Genomic DNA, 23,405 nt, shown 5'->3' with positions numbered 1-23,405 from the left:
AGACTGTGTGGATGCGATTGCTGATTTTGTAAAAGGTATTCTACCCGAGGATAATGTAGCTCCTGGTTCATACTACGAGGTTCAGAAACTCGTAGCTGGTCTTGGTTTATCGTATCAGGTAATAGATGTATGCAGCGACAACTGCATGATTTATTGGAGGGCGGATGAACAGCGGGTTACATGCAAATTTTGTGGAAAGCCTCGTTATAAAGATACGAGTGGAAGAGTTCCAGTGCCATATAAAAGGATGTGGTATTTACCTTTGACGGAAAGGTTGCAGAGGTTGTATCTGTCTGAACGCACAGCGCAACCAATGAGATGGCATGCGGAGCACTCAACAGATGGTGAGATCAGACATCCTTCAGATGCAAAAGCGTGGAAGCATTTCCAATCAAAGTATCCCGACTTTGCGTATGAGAGAAGAAATGTCTACCTTGGATTATGTACTGATGGTTTCAGTCCGTTTGGCAAGAGTGGAAGACAGTATTCTCTATGGCCCGTCATTCTTACACCATACAACCTCCCCCCAAACTTGTGCTTGCGACGAGAGTTTTTGTTTCTCTCGATTCTCGTTCCCGGACCAGAGCATCCTAAGAGATCACTTGATGTGTTTCTTCAGCCACTAATATATGAGTTGCAACAACTATGGGCTCAAGGTGCTGAAACATACGATGTTTCGTGTAAAGAAAACTTTCAAATGCGGGCAGTACTAATGTGGACAATAAGTGATTTTCCAGCATATGGTATGTTGTCTGGATGGACAACGCATGGAAGGCTATCATGTCCATATTGTCAAGATAACACTGATGCTTTCCAACTAAAACACGGAAGGAAAACGTGTTGGTTTGACTGTCACAGGAGATTCCTACCACCTGATCATCCATATCGTAGGAGTAGGAATTTGTTTACGAAGAACAAGAGGGTGTTTGACAGTCCACCTCCGGAAATTTGTGGGAAAGATTTGAAGATACAACTAAGAGATTTTGGTGCAGAAAGGACGCCAGAAGTCGGTGGACATGAGCGTTTTCCGGTAGATGCTGTTGGAGAACTACATAACTGGCACAAAAAAAGTATTTTCTGGGATCTGCCATACTGGGAGGATCATCTGCTAAGGCATAATTTAGATGTCATGCATATTGAGAAGAACTTTTTTGACAATCTCATGAACACGATCCTTAATGTTCAAGGTAAAACAAAGGATAATTTGAAGTCAAGACTGGATTTAGTCGATATATGTGCTCGTTCAGAACTTCATGTTGATGAAAATGGTAGGGCTCCTTTTCCCATATACCGACTTGATGCAGCGGGAAAAGATGCGTTCTTTGATTGGATTTCAAACGATGTGGAATTTCCAGACGGTTACGCATCAAATTTGCGTAACTGTATCGACAGAAAGGAAGGAAAGTTTACTGGCTTGAAAAGCCACGATTGCCATGTAATGATGCAGCGCCTCCTTCCGTTCGCCTTCAAGGAACTATTACCACGAAATGTTCATGAAGCAATTGCAGGGATAAGTGGTTTCTTCCGCGATTTATGCACGAGATCAGTGACTCTTGAAGGTATTGAAAATTTGAAGACTAACATAGCCGTGATTCAGTGCAACCTTGAGAAGATATTTCCTCCCTCATTTTTTGATGTTATGGAGCATCTTGTTATTCACCTGGCAAGAGAATTGGAACTTGGTGGTCCTGTGCAGTATAGATGGATGTATCTGTATGAGCGGTATATGTTCCATTTGAAGAAGATGGTGAAAAATTTAAGTAGGGTGGAAGGTTCTATAGTCGCACAGATGATCAATGAAGAAACTTCAAACTTTGCCGAGTACTACTTTCCAGCAGAAGTTCAGACCAAAAACAGAAGACCTGCTCGGCATGATGATAGAGGCGAACGGGCAGCATATCATGTTACGGTTCCAGACATTTTCACAGATGTTGGACGACTTAGCGGAAAACCAAAGGACCGTCGACTTACTGAGCAGGAGCGCAGTCATTTGCAAACATATTTGCTCACCAACTGCGAAGACGTTCTTCAATATGAGAGGTAAATAAATGAGCTTACAAATTTTTATTTTAACAAGTTGAAATTTAAATCTTAATTAATTACATTATTGTCATCATATACAGGATTTTCATGGCAGAAAAGCGGTTCGAGTATAGATACGCCACAGAGGACGAACTAGAAGAAATGAAGCAGAGAGAATTTAGTGGATGGATGTTTACTTATGTGAGTGCTTTAAACAAATTAAAATATATTTTATCACATATTTATACTAATTCACATTTATTGATATAATATATATATATGTGCTATTAATAGGTGTCTGCTGGTTTGGCCAGAGGTGAAACATTTGACGATTGGATACGTGAGATGGTCGTTGGACCAAACTTTGTTGTGAAGTCATATCCGAGATTTTGTACTCGAGGATATGCATTCACAACTCAGAAGAGGAGACGTTCGAGTACGACTTATGATGCTGGCGTTTGTTCTGCATCAGGAGATGATGTATACTACGGACACATACATGAGATTTTGGAAATTAAGTATTTGGGCATGGTTGGATTGCGCTGTACTGTTTTCTATTGTGATTGGCACGACAACACCCCAGATCGAGGTGTGAGAACAGATGCATTTGGTGTTACATCAGTAAATTCGAGGCGAAAGCTACAATATTATGATCCTTTCATTCTTGCTTCTCAAGCCGATCAGGTAATTAAATGTTAATTATTCAGAATGATTCATCATCATGTGTATTAATTTATAATTTTTCTAAATGTTACAGGTTTGTTATATCAAGTACCCCCGGGTAAGGAACAGAGATGATCCATGGGTTACTGTTACAAGACTCAACCCGAGAGGCCGAGTTCAGGGAAGTTCTGAGCTGGAAGACCCACTACAACCAAGCACATCCGGCAACTTAAGTGCAGCAGAAGATTTAGCTGGAGTTGGCCTTGTAGTCGATTTAACCGACTTTGGAGAGGAAGCCGTCGTTCACGTAGAGGATGAACCAGTGATTGGAGAGTTTCACCAAGATCCAGATTCAGATTCATCTGGTGATGATGACTCGGAAACAGACTACCGTTGAACTTATTATTAATTTTTTTTAAGAAATACCGAGGAAATTCCGAGGAACACTTGATATAACCTCTTTCCTCGGATAATAGTTATTTGGTTTATCTAGCAAGGCAAAGCTGAATACGAATTAAAAACTACTCAAAACACAACCAAATAAAACGAAGAAACCATGTAAAAGAAATACGAACTCATAATTAAGAAACCCAAAAAAAAACTCAGTTCAAAATTAACAGGAAATAAGACCATAAAATGTTAGAATAGAAAAGAAAATAAAATAGCCGGTGATAGCTCCTACTCCTTGTCTCCTGCTCCAGATGTTCCTGCATCGTTGGGTCTCTTGGACCTCTTTCTTACCCTGTGTGTACCACTCGAAACCGAACCAGAGCTGGATGGAGAGTTGTCCCGATGAACTACATCATCCTTTTGGCAACGACACGGCCTGATACGTGAAATGGCAGCCCAGATCTTGTGTAGCTTGTCGTTGTTTGTCTTTATGCTCTGATCTCTCCAATGTTGTTGCTGGCGCGAAGTGGCGTTCGGTGGAAGATCTTGCAGCTTGTACTGGCTGGAGTCTGATGGGAGTAGCTGATGGGGTTGTGAATCATCTGGAATGGCTTGTGCAGCCTCATCTTCTCCTTCTTCATCAACCACGCCCTTGCCTTTGGTCTGATATTTTGGCGTGAAGAAGGATGGCTTGTCTACTAGTGCGGTAGCAGGGGGTAGAAACTCAACTGCAGCCTCTGAAAGAAGAGAAGTCAGACCGATCTGAGGCAGGTGGCAGTAGAGTGTCTTCTTCGCTCGGTCCTGGAATACGTAGACGTAAGGACCATCCCGATGGATCTTCGAGTGGGGACCAGCTATGAACTCCTTACTTACTAGAGAAATGACATCCAGGTAGTTCCAAGCAATGTTGTTCGATCTGTCCAGTGCTACCTGCTGGTTCTTGCAGTCTACACCCACATGTCTAAGGATCCGAGTAATCACTGCACCAAATCCACATGCATTGCTCTTGGAATTGGTTACTTTCCCCTTGTATCCTGCTAAGTTTGCGGCCAGCACCGCTCCCATGTTGAAGGTAGTAGCAGGTGGGAATGTAGAGTTTCCAAATGCCGGTAGCAAATGCCTCACACCTTGGTACAGGAGGCACAACTCCCATTGCGTGACTGATGCGGCTGTGGTTGTCCCGTATAGCAATGAGCCAATGAGGCGTGTGGCATATCTCAGTACTGGGCTCCGGATAAGTGACTCCTTTGCCTGAGAAGATCTATAAACCCATGTGCCAATCGTTTCCCAGAAGTTCAACAGCTCTGAAGTCCAATAAAGACCAGATGTCCTCTCCCCTGCACTCAATCCAAATAGTCCGCAGAGGTCTGTGAAAGTTACCTCATAGTATACTTTCTGCACTACGAATGCCAGAAAACCTTCCTGATGCCTATCATCGGGACGGGTGACGTATGCGGATGCTATGAACTGGCGTACCAACTCCGGATAAGTGGGTTCGTTGAGGTTGCATAGTTGGCCTAGACCCATGTTCTGGAACAGTCCTTCAATGTCTGCTTGGATTCCCAATATTGTCATCGTCTCAGGACATGCTAGTTGTGTAGCCGGAACGGCTACCTTCTTCATGTTGTTGTAGTGGGTGGTATCAGACTTATCCCACTTCTTTGGCCTTTGCTTCTCCAGATGAGACGAACCCTCTTCTTGTGTGTTCTTCTTTGCTGACATTTTCGTGCGCTTCATTCTCTACAAAATAGAATCATTGCTCTCACCATGGTTATAATCAATTAAGAACTCAAAGCAACATGAAAATGAAAAGCGAAATCGAGTTGTGATAAAAAAAAACCAAATTCAAAAAAATTCTCAATCCGTAAATCATCTCAAATCCTGTTCCAAACTCGTTGATCACAGACAATTGTGTTCTATTCCATGTTTAAACATCTGTTTCATGCATATTTGATCAAGGAATCAACACGGAAATAAGAAATTCACAAAACCCAAAAAATTGCTCAAGAACACGATTTCAGAATGTGGAGATTCGCGGAGTATACCTGTCTTAGGGTGAAAATGAGTGTAGGAATCAGGTAGAGCTCGAAAAATTAAGGGGAATAGAGCCCAAAATTGTTCAAATCGGATGATTATAGAGAGAGAAAAAGGGGGGGGGGCGAATTATAGGGGAAATCAGAGGGGATGAGAGTTCTGAGGTTTAGATCCAAAAAGGTCGGGTTTTGCCTTATAATTCTGTTCGCACACGCATCGATCGATGCGTTTTTTCACATAAACGCATCGATCGATGCGTTTATAAAAAAACATACAAGATTTTCCGAGGATATTCCGAGGAAGGCTTCAGATTTTGTTCCATCGATCGATTGTTCAATCCAATCGATCGATCACATTCTTACGGCTTTCGTCCATCTGGTGATCGATCGATGCGTTTTTCAAAACAAACTCATCGATCGATCCAAAAACACAAGTTCCTCGGAATATTTCGAGGGAATTCCGAGGAAGCTTTGAGATTTTGTTCCATCGATCGATTGTTCAATCCAATCAATCGATCACATTCTTACGGCTTTCGTCCATCTGGTGATCGATCAATGCATTTTTCTAAACAAACGCATCGATCGATTCGTTTATAAAAAAACGTACAAGATTGAAACCCCAAACACTAGTTCCTCGGAATTTCCTCGGAATATTCCGACGGAATTACGAGGAAGACAAGGGTTTCCTCGGAATAGTCTGAGGAAATTCCGAGGAAATAGGGGTTGTAAACCGAAAAAACGTTTTTCGGTTTGAATAACACCTACATAACCCTTATTAAGTGTCTTACGTTACGTATGAAGTCTAAAATTTGTTCCTTACCCCTTAATTAACACTTTTCCGATTGTATGAACGAAATCCCACAACATAAGAGAAACACTTAATTATACGTTTTAATGAACGGTATAGGGAATACTTTCAATTAGATTTGAAATTTGTTATTTCATAGTTTATGCTAATCTATACAAAGAATCCTCAATGGTATACATTACAATTGTATAAGAAATGAAAACCCCCAAAAAAAATTGATGTTTTGAAACCCCAAACACTAGTTCCTCGGTATTTCCTCGGAATATTCCGACGAAATTCCGACGGATAGTAAATTATCCGTCGGAATTTCCTCGGCATATATTTTTATTTTACCGGGCAAATATTTCGCGAAAATTGAAATTATAATTCCGACGGAATTCCGACGGATAATATCCGTCGGACCCTAGGTTTTATAACCACGAGCCACTTCTTCTTCCCCATTTCTCTCTTCCTCCTCTGCGCGACTCCTCTCTTATTTCTCCGGCGATTTCCCCCTGAAATCCGACGATATCTCCGGCGATCTCCCCCTTTTCTTAGACAAATCATGTAAGGACCCTATCCCACTCTCTTAGGTTCTATTTGTTAGGTTTTTGTGGAGTTTTGATAGATTTTTGTTAAGGTGATTGGTTAGGACTGTGATTTTTGGTCGTATAATAGATTTAGAATTGTGATTTGGTTGAATAATTTGTTTTGTTGAATTGATTTATAATTTTTTTATAATTTTTTTATTTTTTTGTATTTATAAAATCGATTTTAGTATATAAAATCGATTTTGTATTTTACAAAACGATTTTTCTATATAAATTCGATTTTTTGGATTTTACAAAAAGACATTTGTATATAAATTCGATTTTTGGGATTTTACAAAACATTTTTTAATATCTATACAACTTTTTTGTGATTACAAACTATTATTTGGGATTTAAAAATATTTTTAATACATATATATTATTAAAACTATTTTTTGTAATTATTGAACTATTTTTTATTTATCAAAACTATTTTTTTTATTAGAACTATTTTTATATATTTATTAAATATTTTTAATATCTATAAATCTTTTTTTTGATTAAATTATTTGAGACTTTAAAAAAAAAAATAATTTATATATTTCTGTATTTATTAAATATATTTTTTTAATTTTCAGGTCTCATGATGATCAGATCTGGCCTCGACAGCGTCGTGGTCGTGGTGGTACGGGGAGCCAGTCTCGGGATTCCAGCCATTTTCAGGATTCCCCTTCGCCCCACAGCTCCAACCAGACATCTCCCTCTGCTGCACCCGCTGTTGCTCCTCTCGCTCCCGCTGCTGCATCCGCTCCTCCTCCTCCGGGTCCTTCGGGAGTGATGAGTGTTGCAGAGTTGGTTCAACAGCCCGGTCGTGACCATCTTCCATATCTCACTCCGTATCCACATGGACGGGGTCAAACATGGTAATTAAACATTTTTTTTCTTTAAATTTGGATTCATTATTAACCGTATGTTCTTTTTATTAGGTTCAACCGATCCGGGAACGGGATCAGCGCATGGATCAACCGTATGATGTACTCGGCCATCGACAGTGGACATCCGACTTTCACTCACTTCCCTACCGCCAAGCAGGTTCTGTGGTTTCGTCAGTTTGCGGTAAGTATTCTAATTTTTTACTTATATTTTTAATCTTTAATATAAATTTTCTACTAATTGTGTTTTTTTTTCAGCAAGAGTTCAACTGGAATTCCGATGAGACGTTCTTTATCTATCACCACTTCGTCCATAAAGTTATGGACAACTATGGGAAGCAGATCCACGAGTGGAAGAAGAAGTGGGAAATCAATAAGGTTCGATTTAATTTATTAAACAATTTTTTAATTTATTAAAATATTTTTAAATTTATTAAACTATTTTTAAATTTAATAAACTATTTTTTTTTATTATTAAAAGGTCCCAAAGTCGATGAACGACACGGTCTGGAAGGAGTTGTGTGCGCATTGGGATAAGGAAGAGACGAAAGAAACTTCTTCCACCAACTCCACCAACCGCAGGAGCGACCGTAAAGGGAAGGGCATCTACAAGCATAACTTGGGTGCTCAATCTATTGCCACTCTGGGAGATCGCATGGTAAGTTCAAACGTGTTTTCTTCAATTATTTGAGTTTCAGAATTTTAATTTATTATGCATTTCTTCTAATTTCTAATGTTTCTTTAATTTTTTTTTTTTCAAGGCGGAAGAAAATGATGGCGAGCCAGTTGATGATCTCGCCCTAATGAGGAGGGCGTATACCAACAAGAAGACCGGCCAGATTGATGACGGTCTTGTGAGGGACGTGGTCGACCTGGTCCAAACTCAGGTGGTAGACTAAGTGTCTCAGCTTCAAACCGAGGATGACGCTTCGACGGCTTCGACCAACTTGTCCCGGTTTCGAATCAACGAAATCGTTGAATCCGTAAATTCTTTTTTAAAAAAGTTCAATTCATTTATTTTTTGGTTTAAATTTGTAAATTTGGCTATTTTCTATTCAGTCGGTTCCAAAGAAGAAGGGACGTTTGGTCGGTTTGGGTCGTCGCACCCGGTCGGTTCCTCCTTCTTCTGCACCACCGCCCTTTGTTGATCCAGAAGTACTTACGGCTCAGTTGAAGGACAAAGATGATCGTATATCTTTGTTGGAGACCCAGATGGCGGCTCAACAGGCGGGCTATGAGGCACAGAGGAGGCTGAACCAGCAAATGATGGAGATGATGCAGAGGATGTACCCGAACGAAGTGTTCCCGGACGTGCCAGACCTGTAGTTTTTTTTTTTTCCAAAAACTCGGAATGTTTTATTTTTATTTGTCAAACTTTGAATATTAATTAATACGATTTCAATTTTAATTTTAATTTCCTATTTTCGAATTTAAATTTCAGAAATTTTATTTTTTTAAAAAAATTAATTATATTTTTTACGCGATCGATCGATCCGTTTATGGACATAAAGCCATCGATCGATCGATGATACAAAAAAACTTTCGGAATATACCGAGGGACAGGTTCCTCGGAATATACCGAGGAAATTTTCCCTCGGTATATACCGAGGGACGTTTCCCTCGGAATATTCCGAGGAACTGGTCCCTCGGTATATTCCGAGGAATATGTCCCTCGGTATATTCCTATCGATCGAGGTATATATGTCCAAAAACGCATCGATCGATGAACGTCCGAGGAGATATCCCGACGAAGCTCTCCCTCGGTATATTCCGAGGACTTTTCCGACAAACATGGGATCCTCGGAATTTCCTCGGAAGTTTGTTTCCTAGGAATTCCGTCGGAAAATTTCGATGGATTTCCGAGGAAATATGAAATTCCGAGGAATTATTTCCGACGACTTGTTTCGTCGGTATGTCGTCGGAATAACGAAATTCCGATGATTTTTTTCCTCAGAATCCTTGTTGTTTTCTTGTAGTGATATTTTTATATACAATAATCACATGCATCATGTATTTAATTGTAGTTCAGATATTGGAATAGTTAAAATATATCAATATTAGTATCTTAATAAAATTCAGAAATTTTAGGATAGTCAAATAAATATCTAAATAATTGGTAAACTGTTGAGATTGACTTTTTCTAAAATACATTCAACCGCATATTTCTTAAATAAATTAGATTTAAAAATGAAAAATGCAAATTTATTTAAATATATTATAATAATTTAATTCCAGAATATATAATATACTAATTTTTATAAAGTAACTTGTGTAAGTAATAATATACCATATATAGTATACTATATCACACATATGCTAGGTTTGTACGTATATATTATTCTATGGGTTGATTTGATAATAAGAAGTTTATCTTAATGATATATGTTTTAAATAGATCTAAAAAGGTGTTATATCACACATGTTTAGAGGATTATATCTAAAATAAGATTTTAAGTAAATAGAATTGATCCTTATTTCTAATGAAAAATGGATAGGTCCAAACTTAAATGACAACTTTTTAAGTAGATAAAAAATAGGACCCTAAATTAATAGATTAGATAATTAACGTAAATAAAATTAGTAGAATCCATTTTCAATTTTTTGTAACACTCTAGGGTCATCTGAGAATTTGATACATATCTATACAGTATTAATTTCTTACCCGGCCTTTTTCAAACTATAAATTAACTAAGAGTTATTTTTGGGTTCACCCCATAGGATGAACCTCTAGGTTCACCAGCCAATAAGATTTCATTATTTCAAATTCGATATCTTTTAAAAAAAAACAAAATATTATCAAGTTATATTAAGTTTTTAAAATAAAAAAGTACAAAAAAAATAGCAGCTACAGAAAAAAAAATTAAAAAAATATTTTTAACGTCGTCAGCAAAACACTAAACCCTAAATCCTAATCCCTAAACCCTAAATCCTGACCCCTAAACCCTAAATCCTAATCCCTAAACCCTAAATCCTGACCCCTAAACCCTTGGGTAAACCCTAAACTCTTGGGTAAACTCTAAGCCCTTGGGTAAACCCTAAACCCTTGGATAAATCCTAAACTCTAAATAAAAATACTAAACCCTTAATCCTAAACCCTAAACTCTTGAGTGTTTTAGTGTTTAGTGATTTTGATTTTGAGTTTAAGATTTATCCTAGAGTTTAAGATTTATCCTAGAGTTTAGGGTTTATCCAAGGGTTTAGGGTTTAGGATTTAGGGTTTAGGGTTTAGGATTTAGGGTTTAGGGATTAGGATTTAGGGTTTAATGTTTTGCTGACGACGTTAAAAATATTTTTTTTGTAATTACTACTATTTTTTATTTATTTCTTTTTACCTTTTAATTTTAAAAAGATAATATAATTTGGCACTATCTTGTTTCCTTTTTTAAAAGATATTGAATATGAAATAACACAATCCTATTGTTTGGTCTTAGGAGGTGAACGCAAGAATAAGTCGTTAACTAATGTATCCTTATATAAACATTTTATCACACTAGTCTTTACTTTGTTCACCAAAATGACCATTTCCATCACATTTAATCTTAGCACACATGAGCCTACCATATACCATGCGATCTTACAATTAAAACATAGAATTGGAACCCTAGATTGGGATAGAACTTACAAGTTAAGGGAGTTCAAACTTGAGCCAATCAAGAAGAATATTGCTAAGATCAACGGACGAAGTTGAATGAAGCAGGAGGATGAGTAGAACGAGATCGGGTTTTAAATCAATGACCAAGCGTCCAGACAAGTTTACCCATCTCGTCCCGTCCCGTACCGTTGCGGGTTAGTCATCGAGCGTGTCACAGTGGGCTTGTCCCGCGTGGGATGCGGTCCTCAGAATGCCAGCCCAAACCCGTACCACAGAACATATAGGCCTTCGCAGACCGTCCCGCGGGATGCTTCCTTATCAAACCGTCTACTACAGTTTCCTTCATGAATGTTCAAGTGGAAGAGTTGTGTAAAAGAGTTGTAGAAAGCTCATTAAGCTTCACTAAAGCCTTATCAAAATCAATGCCATAAAGCTCTGTTTGTGCTTGCGTTCTTGAGTTAAAAGCCTTTTTTTGTTATCAACATAAGATTTTATTAAGTTTGAATTTGATTGAGTTGTTATCTTTGTTATAACTTTGCTCAAGTGTTGTATGTCTTCATCAAACCATCTCTCTTTGTAATTCTTTGGATTTCAAAAAAAAATCGTGAATCACTTTGTCAAATTATACAAGTGACATGCTATACAACTAACTTTTCTCCTTAACAATATCATTGTAACCAAATTTAATTTAAGAAAAACATCATTTCACAGTACTGAAAACAAAACCAATAAACTTAAACAAGAAATTCAATATTGTAATAAAGCAATTCATAGTTGTGTGTAATAAAAAGAGAAAACCAAATCAAAACACCACCAGAGCTCGAATCGTCATCGCTGGAGCTGGAGTCGTCATCACCGGATCTCAAATCATCATCGCCGAAACTCCTTACGTTTTCTGGGGGAAAAGTCACAAGAATCGCTTTCTTCTCACTCTCTCTCTCTCTCTCTCTTTTTTTTCAGGTAAAATAAGAAATGGAAAAAAATGCGGGTCTATGTAATCCAGCATGACCCGTTTCGGTCTATCCCGCAAAAGGCTCAGTCCTGCAAAGACCCGTCCCACGAGGCCCGAAAATTTACGGGGCTAGAAAATCTCGTCCCAATACCGTCCCGCGGCATTCTTTTACAGGTCAGGCCCGCGGTCCAAGTCCATGATTGCCATCTCTAAGTTAGTTCAGTCCAATTATCTTGGGCTGTATACAATTGGGTACCAAACAAAACCTCATGCCAATCAAAACCAAAGCGCAAACAACAGACCCAATAACCGTATTGAGACCAAGTCAAATTGCAATTTGCAGTTTTATTTATGGTTCAGACCAAGTGGCCCAGTGTCGCTCTCAATTTCAGATTGGTATAAACCCATATTCAAAAACGCGGGCAAAGCGGCCGAGTAGCGATTTTGTCAAACTTGGGAAAAAAATCGGGTTTATTGATATCTTGCATATTTGCATTGTTTTAACCATCCATATTGTACACATTGATCATATAAATTAGGAATTAAGCATCTTTAGGATCCATATTGCATTCATGTCTTTATCAGGTACTGGAGTGTCCCATAGAGTGATTGGAGGTGTTTAGAAGCATTGTGGTTCAAATAGAGATGAAGAATGAAGTTTGGTCGAGTTTAGGAGAGTGCAATGCGGGTTGGACCAGCGGGTTCACAAACCCGTGTCGACTCATAAAGATGAAATGACTGAGAGCTCCAATGCGGCTTGGATCACGCGGGATGGCTTACCCGCGCACACGAGAATGGAGTTGCTCGACGTCTTGACGCGGGTTGGAGCACGCGGGTTCCCTTACCCGCGTCACGAAGAGAAGTAACCGATGGGTTCACGCGGGATGGAGCCACGCGGGATCGCCTACCCGCGCGCATGACGGAGAAGCCTCGACGACGATCCGACGCGGGTTGTGCCCGTCCATTTCTACCCGAGTCGAGACTTATCCTTTGTCGATTTTAAACAGTTTTTAAGGGCTTTTTAGACTTTTTAATGAAACCTTTAGGTTTTCTAGGGATTGTATAAATACCCTTGTTATCCCAAAGTTGAGACTTATCTTGTTTTCTATCTAATCACAAAGAACTTTTACGTGAAAGATCTACTCTTGATCATTATCTTTTGTGATTGCTTAATTATCTTGATCACTAATCATGATTAACACCAAATTATCATCGATTCTTTGGTTTATCATGAAGATTAGTGAGTAGTCATCTTTTGATTCATGGATTAGGATGATTAGGATGATTAAGTGATGATCTAGAATGTCTAGGATAGATTAATATGTTTCCTTGTTTGATTGAGTGAACTTAATGCTAATCTAGAGTTGACTATCTCAGATTAGAGATCTAGACATTTCATCGCCTAAAAGGTGTTCGATGAAATGTCTGAGCCAACTCAACATGCTTTTAACTTACCCCATTTGTTCTTAATGATTGCTAGCTAGACACAAACCAAAGAGATTTGATTTTTGATCTATGAGAGCAAATGAACTTTTGTCTTGAAAAAGAACTAGCTTAGAAATGTTATCTAGACTTAGGGAAATGTGTTGATTGAAGCTTGCCATTTTAGATTAAAACTTAGTCATCTAAAATCAAATTCCTATACCCATGGCTCCTCTTTTATTCAATTGCTTGAAAGTTGCTAGTTAGTTGATTTAGAATCTTGTTAGTTTAATGAAACCACTTCATTGAACTGAATGCACTTAAATTAAGTTTGAACATGCATTCTCTTTGCATCAAAATACTTAGAAATGGATTGACATCTTAAATATTACATGATTTGAATTATGACCCTTGAAAAGACCATTTCAAATTTGGCGCCATTTTCAATTCTAAGTTGATTTTGACATTGATATTTGGTCCTTACTTGAGACTAAGTATTATTATTATTATATCTAGTACTGATACTCTCTCCTAGCCCTTTTGTATCTCAGGTGCATGAACTTGCGGAGCAGAGGCCCAACAGACCTAGTTCCAAGAGTTGAAGATTTTAGAGCACTTGAAAGGGAGATTGCAAGGAGAAGAAGAGAAGAAGAGCAACAGGCTCACCTAGACAGATTGGGGTTTATGATGGATCAACATCAGAATCAGCCTCAAGATGGAGAGGGCATTGGCCAAGGAGCTGCCAACCTTAGGCCACAACACCTACAGCGCCAAGCAAGACCAATTGGCACACATGATGAGCCCAATATGCATGGGCATAGAGCTGGCATGAGAGCACCAGCTGTGGAAAACAACAACTTTGAGATCAAGTCAAGCTTGATAAACATGATCTTGAGCAACAAGTACCATGTTCTTGCCTTGGAGGATCCTCTAGACCACTTGGATAACTTTGATAACCTGTGTAGAACTACAAAGATCAATGGTGTCTCTGAAGATGCATTCAAGCTAAGGTTGTTTCCATTCTCTTTGGGAGACAAAGCTCACACATGGGAGAAGAGCCTTTCAAGAGATTCAATCACCACATGGGATGAGTGCAAGAAAGCTTTCCTCACCAAGTTCTTTTCTACTTCAAGAACTGCTAAGCTAATGAATGAAATCTCTGGATTCCATCAAAGGAATCTTGAAGGCTTTGGAGAAGCATGGGAAAGGTTCAACAGCTACATCTCTCAATGTCCTCATCATGGCTTCAATATGGAGAGTTTCCTTAGTACTTTCTACATAGGTGCTTTGCCTAAATTTAGAAGCCAGCTTGATACTGCTAGCAATGGTTTCTTGTTGGCGAGAACTGAAGCAGATGTTTTGGAGCTTGTAGAGAATATGGCTAAGAGTGATTCAGTCTACAGTGATGAGCATGATAGAAGCAACAGAGGCAGTGGAGGTGATGATACACACACAAAGAGAGAGTTGAAGGCTCTACAAGATAAGATGGATTTGCATCTTTCGGATAGAGCCAAACAAGAGAAAGTAAACTTTGTTGGTGAGAAGAAACAAGAGGAGACAGTTGTGGTTCATGAAGTTGATGGTCTAGAAGGTCAAGAAGAGCTATGTTTTGTGAATGCTAATGGGAAATGGTACAAGAAGAAGCCTAACTTTCAGTACAACACCTACCAACAAAAGACCTTTTACAACAACCAACAAGGTGGTTACCAAGCTAGGCAAAACTACTCTCAAGGCTTCTCCTCCAAAGGAAATCAGTCTACACAAGGCCAAGCCGGATCTTCTACTTCTGCTCCACAAGAGAGTAGCACTGATGCAATGTTGAAACAAATCTTGGAGTCTCAAACTAGAAGTGAGAAGCACATTGGATATGAGCTGAAGAACCTTCACACCAAAGTTGATGGAAGCTACAATGACCTCAACAACAAGTTCCTACAACTCTCCTCTCACTTCAAGGCTTTGGAGAATCAGTTTGCCTCTATGCCTTCAACCTCCAAGCGCCCAATGGGATCTCTACCAGGAAAATCAGAGCAGAATCCCAAAGAGTATTGCAATGTTATCCTCTCTACTACTATCCTCTCTACTACTTCTGAGATTAAGTTAAGTGATCATGAGAAAGAGGTGGATCAAATTGAAAGCTTCTTGTATGGAGCCAAATTTGTTTCCCATGCTGCAGCACAGATTGTGGATAAGATTGAACACAAGACTATGGAGAGGGTAAAGGCACAAGCTGAACTGAAGGTTGCAGCAGAGAATCTGAAGAGAGATGAGCACAAGGCTGAGAATCAAGTTGAAAGAGAGGCTGTGCAGAGTCTAAAGGAAGTAAAGTTGAAAGGAACCACTGAGGTTGAGCAGTCACCTTATGATAAGCTCCCATTTCCCCAAAGGGTCCTCACCAAAGCTCAAAAGAAGGTGATCTCTAAGTTCAGAAAGGACATAAGTGATGTAGGAATCAAGCTTCCAGAGATCTCACATATGCGGGATGCTCATGTTCAAATGATGCTCATCAGGGACATTCTAGCTCACAAAAAAGAAGTAGCAGAGCTTCTAGACATCTCTACTATGCAACTTGATCCACCAGTCACACATGATAGAGCCAAACAAGAGAAAGTAAACTTTGTTGGTGAGAAGAAACAAGAGGAGACAGTTGTGGTTCATGAAGTTGATGGTCTAGAAGGTCAAGAAGAGCTATGTTTTGTGAATGCTAATGGGACATGGTACAAGAACAAGCCTAACTTTCAGTACAACACCTACCAACAAAAGCCCTTTTACAACAACCAACAAGGTGGTTACCAAGCTAGGCAAAACTACTCTCAAGGCTTCTACTTCTGCTCCACAAGAGAGTAGCACTGATGCAATGTTGAAACAGATCTTGGAGTCCCAAACTAGAAGTGAGAAGCACATTGGATATGAGCTGAAGAACCTTCACACCAAAGTTTATGGAAGCTACAATGACCTCAACAACAAGTTCCTACAACTCTCCTCTCACTTCAAGGCTTTGGAGAATCAGTTTGCCTCTATGCCTTCAACCTCCTAGCGCCCAATGGGATCTCTACCAGGAAAATCAGAGCAGAATCCCAAAGAGTATTACAATGTTATCCTCTCTACTACTATCCTCTCTACTACTTCTGAGATTAAGTTAAGTGATCATGAGAAAGAGGTGGATCAAATTCAAAGCTTCTTGTATGGAGCCAAATTTGTTTCCCATGCTGCAGCACAGATTGTGGATAAGATTGAACACAAGACTATGGAGAGGGTAAAGGCACAAGCTGAACTGAAGGTTGCAGCAGAGAATCTGAAGAGAGATGAGCACAAGGCTGAGAATCAAGTTGAAAGAGAGGCTGTGCAGAGTCTAAAGGAAGTAAAGTTGAAAGGAACCACTGAGGTTGAGCAGTCACCTTATGATAAGCTCCCATTTCCCCAAAGGGTCCTCACCAAAGCTCAAAAGAAGGTGATCTCTAAGTTCAGAAAGGACATAAGTGCTGTAGGAGTCAAGCTTCCAGAGATCTCACATATGCGGGATGCTCATGTTCAAATGATGCTCATCAGGGACATTCTAGCTCACAAAAAAGAAGTAGCAGAGCTTCTAGACATCTCTACTATGCAACTTGATCCACCAGTCACACCAGTCACACATGATAGAGCCAAACAAGAGAAAGTAAACTTTGTTGGTGAGAAGAAACAAGAGGAGACAGTTGTGGTTCATGAAGTTGATGGTCTAGAAGGTCAAGAAGAGCTATGTTTTGTGAATGCTAATGGGACATGGTACAAGAACAAGCCTAACTTTCAGTACAACACCTACCAACAAAAGCCCTTTTACAACAACCAACAAGGTGGTTACCAAGCTAGGCAAAACTACTCTCAAGGCTTCTCCTCCAAAGGAAATCAGTCTACACAAGGCCAAGCCGGATCTTCTACTTCTGCTCCACAAGAGAGTAGCACTGATGCAATGTTGAAACAGATCTTGGAGTCCCAAACTAGAAGTGAGAAGCACATTGGATATGAGCTGAAGAACCTTCACACCAAAGTTTATGGAAGCTACAATGACCTCAACAACAAGTTCCTACAACTCTCCTCTCACTTCAAGGCTTTGGAGAATCAGTTTGCCTCTATGCCTTCAACCTCCAAGCGCCCAATGGGATCTCTACCAGGAAAATCAGAGCAGAATCCCAAAGAGTATTGCAATGTTATCCTCTCTACTACTATCCTCTCAACTACTTCTGAGATTAAGTTAAGTGATCATGAGAAAGAGGTGGATCAAATTCAAAGCTTCTTGTATGGAGCCAAATTTGTTTCCCATGCTGCAGCACAGATTGTGGATAAGATTGAACACAAGACTATGGAGAGGGTAAAGGCACAAGCTGAACTGAAGGTTGCAGCAGAGAATCTGAAGAGAGATGAGCACAAGGCTGAGAATCAAGTTGAAAGAGAGGCTGTGCGGAGTCTAAAGGAAGTAAAGTTGAAAGTAACCACTGAGGTTGAGCAGTCACCTTATGATAAGCTCCCATTTTCCCAAAGGGTCCTCACCAAAGCTCAAAAGAAGGTGATCTCTAAGTTCAGAAAGGACATAAGTGCTGTAGGAGTCAAGCTTCCAGAGATCTCACATATGCGGGATGCTCATGTTCAAATGATGCTCATCAGGGACATTCTAGCTCACAAAAAAGAAGTAGCAGAGCTTCTAGACATCTCTACTATGCAGCTTGATCCACCAGTCACACCAGTCACAATGATAAAGCCAAACAAGAGAAAGTAAACTTTGTTGGTGAGAAGAAACAAGAGGAGACAGTTGTGGTTCATGAAGTTGATGGTCTAGAAGGTCAAGAAGAGCTATGTTTTGTGAATGCTAATGGGACATGGTACAAGAAGAAGCCTAACTTTCAGTACAACACCTACCAACAAAAGCGCTTTTACAACAACCAACAAGGTGGTTACCAAGCTAGGCAAAACTACTCTCAAGGCTTCTCCTCCAAAGGAAATCAGTCTACACAAGGCCAAGCCGGATCTTCTACTTCTGCTCCACAAGAGAGTAGCACTGATGCAATGTTGAAACAGATCTTGGATTCCCAAACTAGAAGTGAGAAGCACATTGGATATGAGCTGAAGAACCTTCACACCAAAGTTTATGGAAGCTACAATGACCTCAACAACAAGTTCCTACAACTCTCCTCTCACTTCAAGGCTTTTGAGAATCAGTTTGCCTCTATGCCTTCAACCTCCAAGCGCCCAATGGGATCTCTACCAGGAAAATCAGAGCAGAATCCCAAAGAGTATTGCAATGTTATCCTCTCTACTACTTCTGAGATTAAGTTAAGTGATCATGAGAAAGAGGTGGATCAAATTGAAAGCTTCTTGTATGGAGCAAAATTTGTTTCCCAGGCTGAAGCACAGATTGTGGATAAGACTGAACACAAGACTATGGAGAGGGTAAAGGCACAAGCTGAACTGAAGGTTGCAGCAGAGAATCTGAAGAGAGATGAGCACAAGGCTGAGAATCAAGTTGAAAGAGAGGCTGTGCAGAGTCTAAAGGAAGTAAAGTTGAAAGGAACCACTGAGGTTGAGCAGTCACCTTATGATAAGCTCCCATATCCTCAAAGGGTCCTCACCAAAGCTCAAAAGAAGGTGATCTCTAAGTTCAGAAAGGACATGAGTGTTGTAGGAGTCAAGCTTCCAGAGATCTCACATATGCGGGATGCTCATGTTCAAATGATGCTCATCAGGGACATTCTAGCTCACAAAAAGGAAGTAGCAGAGCTTCTAGACATCTCTACTATGCAGCTTGATCCACCAGTCACACCAAACTCCCTTCCCAAACTAGAAACCCAAGGGAAGTTCACCTTGTCTTGCTCCCTTGGTAAGTTCACACTTGATGATGCTCTTATTGATTCTGGTGCAAGTGTGAATATGATCTCAATGGAGATGGTGAAGAGTCTTGGGATTGAAAACATGAAACCAAACACATCCTTACTAATGTTTGGGGACTCCTCTTCTACAACTCCAATTGGTCTCATCAAGGACTTTCCTTGGAAGATTGGAGCTTGCACCATTCCTATTGACCTCACTGTTTTGAAGATGGCAATTGGGAAGAGAGTCCCATTGATCCTTGGAACACCATTTCTCACAACAGTAGGAGCTTGCATTGACTTTGCCAACAAGAAGGTCACACTCCTCAATATAAACAAAGTTGTCTCCTATCCAATCAAGTCTCCAATGATGAATGTTGAGTACTGTGGAACCATCACTTGTGGAGAACCTTCCATTGAAAAGATTAAGGATGAAATGGTTGTTAGTGGAAAATAAGGTCTTGATGGAGAGTCCTCTAAAGAGATGTGTGATGAGCACTTGGAAAATGCTACAAAGGAGGAGGTAAGTAAAGCCACAAAGCCTGCTCATGACAAGAAGAAGATAATGAAAGAACCTCACCCTCCACCTCTTGATATGCTGCCACACACTCTCACTCTTCACCCAATGAAGTTCAAGGATGGAGCTATTGAGTACAAGATCAAATGCAAGGGAAAGTCTACACCATTCTCAAGTGCAAAGGCCATCATCACTCCACAGCTCCAAGATGATCCAATCAAGCTTCAAGAGCTTCTCTCTCAAGTCCTCACCATCACTCTTGAAAGTGGGAAGGATCCTCCTTCTCCACTCTCCGCTTGAGGTACCACACCACCTTTCCATTGTATATACCAGTTTTTCTTTGCATTTATCACTCTTTTCGGTATCTCCTTCAACTTCCTAACACAGAGACTGTGTGAATTAAGTTTGGGGGAGGTACCAAGTATTTGATCATGTTTCCTTTGATGATTTGAGTCTCATGCATTGCATTGTACATACATATACGCATAGAAAAACCAAAAAAGTTAAAAATTTTGAAAAACACAAAAAGAAGCATGTAGTTGCATCACTTGCACTTTTAGGATTGAGTTTAGAGCATATAGGTTGCATTCACGTGCATAGGGACAAATGATTTAAAATGCCTTGTAAAGAACTCTTGTCTAGAACTCAAAGTGACACCCTAGTTAAATATATCAAGTAGCTTAAGCATCTCTTGAAAGCTTTGCATGTTTCGAACCTTGAAAATTTTTCTTGAAACTTGTTTGCTTGCTTGATATTGGCATTGTTCTTAAAATCAGCTCCAATCTGAACTTGACTTGAATGAACTTAATCTCTCTTGCATATGGGCACTTGCATACTTGATCATGGATCTCATACACATTTGGGTTATCTTATTCCATTATACCAATCTTTGTTAACCTAAATGGCACTCCATACCCTACAACCCTAGCCATTCTTTGAGACCAAACATTGGATTGCTGAGGCCGCTTTTGATAGCTTGTCATGTGCAAAATTTTGAGAGTATTGGAGGCGAAATAGATTTGTTCTCATCTCTTGCTAGCAAAATGAGCTAGCATTTGGGGATGGTGAGAGGGGTTTGTGTGTTCTAAATGTTAATATCTTGGGTTTGGGGAGTGAGAAAGATGAACAAAAGAGTGTCATTAGAAAAGAAAAAAATAAAACTCTAGGGACAAAAGAAAAGTATGAAGCCCTAGATTATATACAAAAGACTTTCCTCCTTATATAAAAAGAAAAAAAAAGAAAAAAAAAAGGGGGAATCAAAGAGAAGGTGGGGAGGGAAAAGAGAAAGAGTTAGAGCTAAGTGAAAGAAAAAAAAAATTAAAGTCCCTAGTTGGTTGAGACAAGAGAAAAAGAGAGTTATTTATTGGGTGAGTGATGTGAGTGGGTGTTATTTTGGCTTTAAGATGGGGATGAAAAGGGTCGAACTTGTAATCACTTATAAAAAATGGGTAGAATGATGAGAATGGATCTATGTATGCATGAATTGCTTCTACTCTTAGATAAATTTTGCATAATGATCAAGCTCCTTGTTTTTGTGTGATAACCACCTTGAAATGACAACATTTGAACACTTATCTTCATTCACATTAGACCATTGCTTACCTAGCCAAATGATTGAGATCATGTGCCCATTTGTAAGGATTCACCTTGTGTGTGTGTGTGAATCAATGTGAGAGCTGGTTGAAGGAACTTGTTAGTTGATGAGTATTGCAACTTGTGTAGAGGCATAAGAGTGTGGATGGGCCTAGAGAAGCTAGAGTATAATAAGAGAGTTGCTCATGCTATTTGCTATGTTTCCTTAGGATGCTAAGTTGAGTTCTAGGAAGTGTTTCTTTTGGCTATGAGTTCTCACCTTCAAACCTCTCTACCTTATGAGTTCTTGTAAAGTCACTTGAGGACAAGTAAAGAACAAGTTTGGGAGAGTTGATATCTTGCATATTTGCATTGTTTTAACCATCCATATTGTACACATTGATCATATAAATTAGGAATTAAGCATCTTTAGGATCCATATTGCATTCATATGTCTTTATCAGGTAATGGAGTGTCCCATATAGTGATTGGAGGTGTTTAGAAGCATTGTGGTTCAAATAGAGATGAAGAATGAAGTTTGGTCGAGTTTAGGCGAGTGCAATGCGGGTTGGACCAGCGGGTTCACAAACCCGTGTCGACTCATAAAGATGAAACGACTGAGAGCTCCAACGCGGCTTGGATCACGGGGGATGGCTTACCCGCGCACACGAGAATGGAGTTGCTCGACGTCTTGACGCGGGTTGGAGCACGTGGGTTCCCTTACCCGCATCACGAAGAGAAGTAACTGACGGGGTCACGCGGGATGGAGTCACGCGGGATCGCCTACCCGCGCGCATGACAGAGAAGCCTCGACGATGATCGGACGCAGGCTGAGTGACGCGGGTTGTGCCCGTCCATTTCTACCCGAGTCGAGACTTATCCTTAGTCGATTTTAAACAGTTTTTAAGGGATTTTTAGACTTTTTAATAAAATCTTTAGGTTTTCTAGGGATTGTATAAATACCCTTGTTATCCCAAAGTTGGGACTTATCTTGTTTTCTATCTAATCACAAAGAACTTTTAGGTGAAAAATCTAATCTTGATCATTATCTTTTGTGATTGCTTAATTATCTTGATCACTAATCATGATTAACACCAAATTATCATTGATTCTTGGGTTTATCATGAAGATTAGTGATTAGTCATCTTTGGATTCATGGGTTAGGATGATTAGGATGATTAAGTGATGATCTAGAATGTCTAGGATAGTTTAATATGTTTCATTGTTTGATTGAGTGAACTTAATGCTAATCTTGAGTTGGTCATCTCAGATTATAAATCTAGACATTTCATCGCCTGAAAGGAGTTCGATGAAATGTCTGAGCCAACTCAACATGCTCTTAACTTACTCCACCAAAGACGTATGATGTTGGGGGAGTTTTGATAGTTGAATGATCTGTTCTTAATGATTGCTAGCTAGACACAAACCAAAGAGATTTGATGTTTGATCTATGAGAGCAAATGAGCTTTTGTCTTGATAAAGAACTAGCTTAGAAATGCTATCTAGACTTAGAGAAATGTGTTGATTGAAGCTTGCCATTTTAGATTAAAACTTAGTCATCTGAAATCAAATTCCTATACCCATGGCTCATCCTTTATCCAATTGCTTGAAAGTTGCTAGTTAGTTATTTTAGAATCTTGTTAGTTTAATCAAACCACTTCATTGAACTGAATGCACTTAGATTAAGTTTGAAAATGAATTCTCTTTGCATCAAAATACTTAGAAATGGATTGACATCTTAAATACTACATGATTTGAATTAGGACCCTTGGAAAGTCCATTTCAAATTTGAAATTAAATTGTTTTTTTTTTTTGAACTTGTAATCACTTATAAAAAAAGGGGGTAGAATGATGAGAATGGATCTATTTATGCATGAATTGCTTCTACTCTTAGATAAATTTTGCATAATGATCAAGCTCCTTGTTTTTGAGTGATAACCACCTTGAAATGACAACATTTGAACCCTTATCTTCATTCACATTAGACCATTGCTTACCTAGCCAAATGATTGAGATCATGTGCCCATTTGTAAGAATTCACCTTGTGTGTGTGTGTGTGAATCAATGTGAGAGCTGGTTGAAGGAACTTGTTAGTTGATGAGTATTGCAATTTGTGTAGAGGAATAAGAGTGTGGATGGGCCTAGAGAAGCTAAAG

The 23,405-nt window shown here is 39.4% G+C and overlaps 1 non-coding gene across 1 annotated transcript; it reads right to left on the bottom strand.

Annotated features, from left to right (window-relative positions):
* Positions 1 to 14,463: 14,463 nt before the first annotated feature.
* Positions 14,464 to 14,570, bottom strand: LOC125586642. Its single transcript, XR_007323179.1, has one exon. It is a non-coding gene; the product is annotated as a small nucleolar RNA R71 (small nucleolar RNA).
* Positions 14,571 to 23,405: the final 8,835 nt, after the last annotated feature.

This window comes from Brassica napus, chromosome C4 (assembly GCF_020379485.1).
Source record: "Brassica napus cultivar Da-Ae chromosome C4, Da-Ae, whole genome shotgun sequence".
Classification (NCBI taxonomy): domain Eukaryota; kingdom Viridiplantae; phylum Streptophyta; class Magnoliopsida; order Brassicales; family Brassicaceae; genus Brassica; species Brassica napus.
Note: the sequence above shows the minus strand (reverse complement) of the source record. Positions and strands in the feature narration are given on the sequence as shown.